Raw genomic sequence first — 6,626 nt, forward strand, 5'->3', positions numbered from 1 at the left:
CTTTGTATTATTTTAGAGACATTAGAGTTCTTATTTATCTTTCCTATGTTTTGATTTATGTTTTCTTATGTCCTATCTTGGGATAAGCTAGCGTTTGATACCAGGTATTGGTGTCGAATTGGTACCACACCGGTTATATTCGGTACTGGTACCGGTACCAATTTTTTCCGTTTTTCGGTACGGTATCAGTATTTTGGCCATTTACCGGTAAAAAGGTGTGTGTATATTTAAAACTATAAAAAATACAAAATACCAATCCGATTAATCCCTATTAATCCTGACTAATCGCTAGTCGGTACCTCACCAACCGACTAGCCTTGCACCAGTGTCCAAGCTTTGTGATGTTTGCCTAATTATGTTAACACATTAAACATTGAAATTGAAACACCCTGGCCTGTAATATTTTCAACATAAAATCCATGAAAATTACAAAGTCACACATATTTTATATTGAGCTTGGATTAGACATATTAAGATATTTAAAAAATTGTAATGAAAAGTCTGTTTATCGAGGCAGGAAACACACACATGACAGTAATACCTTCAAGCAATAAATGATAAAACTTAATAGAACAAATCTTACTACTGAATTACCGATGATGATGATGATCCTTGACTTTTGGTCTAAATCTGTTACCTATTGTCCTTTAAATGGGCCAGTTATATGTCAAACCATATGGATGGGCCTAAAAGATTATCCATTTAATTTGGAAACATGTTTTAACATTTGATAAGGTATGTAAAAGAGATGTTTAAAATCCCAAACACTTTAAACTATAAACCCTTAGGTAGCGTTTGTTTCATGGAATGGAATGGAATGGAATTAGGAAGTTTTTCTTTGTAAAATTAATCTTGGTTGGGGGAGGGAGGAATTTGAAATCCCATGAATTTCTTTAATCCATGAAATTTGTGACTATTTCAACATTCCTTAGAAATCCTTCACTCTAATGAAGGAATGGGTAGTTTGCTATTAAATAAATGGTTTTGTAATTTACTTAGTTAATTAATCAGAATCAGATAATGTTTTGCAAAACCAGAATAGCTTAACTTGAATGAGCTTTTGATATATCATTTCTGGCCAAAGCTGACTTGATACATCTACTTATCATTCAAGTATTACGAAAGCTATGCTAAGTGTGCATCATAAGCATGAATGTTTTAATATCTGGCCAAAGCTGATTTAATTCTTTCATAGATGGCATACTTAGCAAGTGCATACCTAAAGTGATTGTTTCAATTTCTGGCCAAAGCTGATTTGTTACAACCATTTTGCACATATGCTTAAATGATTACACTTCTGGCCAAAGCTGTTTTGTTTTCGTTTAAGTAGAATTTTTTAGTTAAGTCTATTATTTTGATGTTAGTAATAGACATTATCACAGCTTCATTATGTAAAATGGTCATTATTTTGCCTGCCTTAGTTTAACGTGCCCATAGATCACATTAGTTTTTCTTCCTTAGTATCATAACTTGCTCATCTTATTTCCACTATCAGCACCCAACTGCGGGATTCCACCTTTGACTGGTGATAACTTTGCTGCATGGAAGGATGCTCTCATGCTTACTCTCGGATTGCTTGATTTTGATTATGCTCTAAGAGAGAAAAAGCCAGCGGACCTTACCACTCAAAGTACTGCTGCTGAGCAGTTAACTCATGAAAAGTGGACTAGGTGTAACCGCATGTCTCTCATGTTTATGAAGCAATCCATAAGCAATGCAATCAGGGGAGCTATTCCTGATTCTGAAGATGCTAAGACCTACTTAGAACATGTGGAGGCGCAGTTCAAAGGGACGTCTAAGGCGCACGCTAGTACTCTTATTCTCAAGCTGGTGACAACTAAGTATGATGGGAGGAGCGGCATTCGCGAGCACATCATGATGATGAATGACATGGCCAATAAGCTGAAGGGGCTGGAAATGGAAATCAGTGATGGTTTCCTTGTTCATTTCATCATTACTTCGCTTCCTTCTTCTTTTGAAGCATTTAAGATCAACTACAACACTCAGAAGGAAAAATGGACGATGAGTGAGCTGGTCGCCATGTGCGTACAGGAGGAAGAGCGCATGAGGATGGATCGCACTACTGATGTTGCCAATTTCACTACCTCCAATCCTAAGAAAAGGAAGCACAATTATCAGAGGAAGGATGCTTCTAAAGTCCATAAGTCTAATCCTAACCCTAATACAAGTGCACCTTCCAGCTCTAAGAACTCCTTAGGCAGTATCCGCTGCAAGTTCTGTAAAAAGACAGGACACATGCAGAAGGAATGCCCTGACTTTAAGGAGTGGCTGGCTAAGAAAGGTAACGATTATTTTATGATACTTGAGTCCTATAATTTAAGTGTTCCTGCTAATTCTTGGTGGTTTGATTCTGGTTCTATGGTTCATGTTACCAATTCTACTCAGGGATTCCTTTCAATCCGGAAGCTGGAAAGAAACCAAAGAACGCTTAAGGTTGGGGATGATCGAGAATTAGAAGTGAAGGCCATTGGAACATTACAATTAGTTATGAAAACTGGTTTATGTATTAAACTTTATGATACCTTATATGTTCCTGAGGTAACTCGGAACCTTGTATCAGTACCAAAGTTAGACATGGACGGTTTTATTATTTCCCATGGTCATCGCCAACTCTCTATCCATTATGATTCTGTTCTTTATGGTACTGGTGTTCTGGATGGAGGTCTCTATAGATTAGAACTAGATGATGGCTTTTCCAAATCTTTGTTGTCATATAACATTAATGAATCACTCACAAAGATGGAAGAGAAACGAGACTTAGAGACTTCATCCATGTTGTGGCATCAGCGTTTAGGCCACATTTCTAAAGAGCGATTAAATCGTCTCGTAAAGGATGAAGTCTTACCTCCTCTCGATTTCTCTGACTTTGGAACATGTGTCAAATGTCTTAAAGGTAAAATGACATTAGCGAATAAGAAAGGTGCCACTAGGAGTTCTAATTTATTAGAACTCATTCACACTGACATTAGTGGTCCCTACCAAATCGCTGGCATAACAGGACATACTTCATTTATCACTTTTATTGATGATTATTCTCGTTACATGTACTTGTATCTTATTAAGGAGAAATCTGAATCTCTAACAACTTTTAAAGATTATAAGGCTGAAGTTGAAAAGCAATTAGATCGTCAGATTAAAGTTGTGAGATCAGATAGAGGCGGTGAGTATTATGGAAGACATACTGATGTGGGTCAAGCTCCTGGTCCATTTTATGAGTTTTGTAAGGGCCAGGGGATTGTGAACCAATACACCATGCCTGGTACACCTCAGCAGAACGGTGTCGCTGAAAGAAGAAACCGTACCCTTATGAACATGGTGCGCAGTATGTTAGCCAACACTAACTTACCATTATTCCTCTGGACTGAAGCATTAAAAGCAGCTGTTCATATACTCAATAGAGTTCCTTCTAAGTCTGTCCCTAAAACTCCTTATGAACTTTGGACAGGAAGGAAACCGAGTCTTAAATATATGAAAGTATGGGGCTGCATTGCTGAAGCAAAACTTTACAATCCTTTCCTAAGGAAACTTGACCCTAAGACAGTTACCTGTTTCTTTATCGGGTACCCTGAGAACTCTAAGGGTTATCGTTTCTATTGTCCTTCCCATGTCACCCGTATTGTTGAAACCAAGCGTGCCGCGTTCCTGGAGGATTTCAAGGTCAGTGGGAGCAGTACCAACCCTTACGAAGAATTGCAAGAAGTACAAGACGCGGGGGGGAGAGACTCGTCGCTTACCATTACTCCGATTACTCCTCTTGTACCCAATGCAATTATTACACCTGAAGCTACTGCACCAACTCCAAATTCACCTCTACAATCAGAACCCATTATACCTCATGACGAAGGCACATCAAACGCTCAAAACCAAGACAACGCTGAACCCGATAATCTACTCAGGAGGTCATCCAGGCAAAGAAGGCCTCCTAACTGGGATGATTATGTTACCTACCTGACTGAAATGGATCCCGGAAAGCTCAATGATCCTATCTCTTACAATGAAGCCATTAGCAGTGGTCAGTCTTCTGAATGGAATAAAGCAATGATTGATGAGCTTGATTCCATGAAGAAAAATGACGTTTGGGATTTGGTAGAATTACCCAACGGAGTCAAACCCGTAGGATGAAAATGGGTGTTCAAAACAAAATTGGATCCGAACGGGAACGTTGAACGCAACAAAGCGAGATTGGTTGCAAAGGGCTACACTCAGAAAGAGGGAATTGATTATCAAGAGACGTTTTCACCTGTCTCTCGTAAAGATTCATTAAGGATCGTCATGGCCCTAGTAGCTCATTTCGACTTAGAGCTGCATCAGATGGACGTTAAAACCGCTTTCCTTAACGGAGACTTGGACGAAGATGTTTACATGAAGCAACCTGAAGGCTTTGAGCCTGAAGGTCAGGAGCATCTAGTCTGTAAGCTGAAGAAATCCATTTACGGGTTAAAACAAGCATCACGTCAGTGGTACCTCAAGTTTGATGAAGTCATGAAGAAGCAAGGTTTTATGAAGAATCAAGTGGATCAATGCACCTACCTCAAGATGAGTGGGAGCAACTTTACTATACTTGTCCTTTACGTTGACGACATTCTATTGGCAAGTAATAGTTTAGACATGTTGCATGAGTCGAAGCGGTTACTCTCGCATAACTTCGACATGAAGGATCTCGGAGATGCATCTTACGTCATTGGCATCGAAATTCACCGAGATAGAAACAAAGGGATCTTAGGATTGTCCCAAAGGGCCTACATAGATCGTGTCCTTACACGGTATAACATGCAACAGTGCAAACCCTCCATCGCTCCAGTAGTTAAGGGAGATGTTTTCGGTTCGTTTCAGTGTCCGACAACAGAGGTTGAGAAGGAGCAAATGAGCCAGATACCTTATGCATCAGTAGTCGGGAGCTTGATGTATGCTCAAGTCTGCACTCGTCTAGATATCGCTTATATTGCTGGAATGCTAGGCCGTTATCAGACTAATCCTGGCCTAGATCACTGGAAAGCAGCTAAGAAGGTACTTCGATATCTGCAAGGGACGAAAGACTATAAGCTGACTTATAGAAGAAGTGATCATTTGGAAGTGGTGGGCTATTCTGATTCTGACTTTGCCAAATGCAAAGATGACAAGAAATCCACTTCGGGCTATATCTTTATGTTAGCAGGCGGCCCTATCTCTTGGAAGAGTCATAAACAACAGTTGACCACAACTTCCACAATGATGGCAGAGTACATTGCTGTTTATAACGCAACCTGTCATGGAATGTTGATTAGAAACCTGGTCACTGGACTCAAAATTGTTAATTCCATTTCTAGACCATTGAAGCTTTACTGTGATAATTCAGCTGCCGTTAGTTTCTCGAACAGTAACAGTTCGACTGGAGCTGGTTTATATCTCGATACGAAATATCTATTTGTACGTGAACGTGTTGAGGAAAATAATCTTTGTATCGAGTATATTAGTACTAAGGATATGCTTGCGGATCCGATGACTAAAGGTCTCCCTCCTAAGGTTTACGAAGAACATGTTCGGAATATGGGATTACGTAAAGACCTTATTTGAGCATATTGTACTAGCTTATGTTTTATGATTAATGAAATTTCCTCAAGTTTGATTTTGTATGTCTATTAGAATATGTTCAACCGGTATAATGGCATATAGACAAATAAAAGGTTACAAATCAAACAAAGGGCTTACGCGTATTTTGATCATGACGATTAGGTTTTAAATTAAGGCTATAGTATGATTAATGGGGGTCCTGAGTCGCATAATGATTCAACGGCTGTATTTTTCTGCTATAGTACTTGTTTAAGGCTAAAATGAGTGTTAACTCCTGATCAGGCTTAGCTAATACTCATAGTAAATGATTACTCGGCTAAGTGGGAGAATGTAAGATTAAATATATTATGTTTAATATTTAATCTATAGCCATCTTAATCATTTACATTATAGAGATCAAAATATATTAGAACCTATTATTTAATTAGTTGGTAATTGTTGATGGACCATATTGCCCTTAGTAACTAATTAGGTTTCCTCCTGGGTGCTTATATAAGGAGAGTTATGTGGAGGTTTAAGGGTTACTCAGTTACACAATTCACACACCCCATTAGCCATAACATCATCACGAAACCTCCTCTCCATAACCGATACCCTTTTCGGTTTCTAAGTTCCCATCATCAGTCAGCACCCTAAGGAGGAACCAGATCAAGATGACAGGCATGTCGAACTCCCTCACAGGATTCTCCTCTGCACTATCTGCTGTGACAGGTATGATTCATATGTTTTCCTTCATGAACAAACAGAACTGAACCAACAACGCTACCTTAATATTTTACTAAAAGCAACCTAAAACGAAAGTCATGAGGACAGGCGCATAAAAAACTCGTATCCGGAAGTAGACCCGAGAATAAAAAAACCTGGAACCGGTTATTTTTGTACCCGGGTACCCGTAATCAAAATTTGTGCTGCAACCAAGTTTTCTCACAAAAAAGAAGAAATTCGTGAGTTCATCTAGGTTTTTTAGTTCATCTTGATGGTTGTTGATAAAGAGCTCATCCAAAATTAGCGGACTCCTATTTGAAACAAGTGAAGAGAAGCAAGTGAGCTAGAAA

Source organism: Helianthus annuus, chromosome 7 (genome assembly GCF_002127325.2).
Source record: "Helianthus annuus cultivar XRQ/B chromosome 7, HanXRQr2.0-SUNRISE, whole genome shotgun sequence".
NCBI lineage: Eukaryota > Viridiplantae > Streptophyta > Magnoliopsida > Asterales > Asteraceae > Helianthus > Helianthus annuus.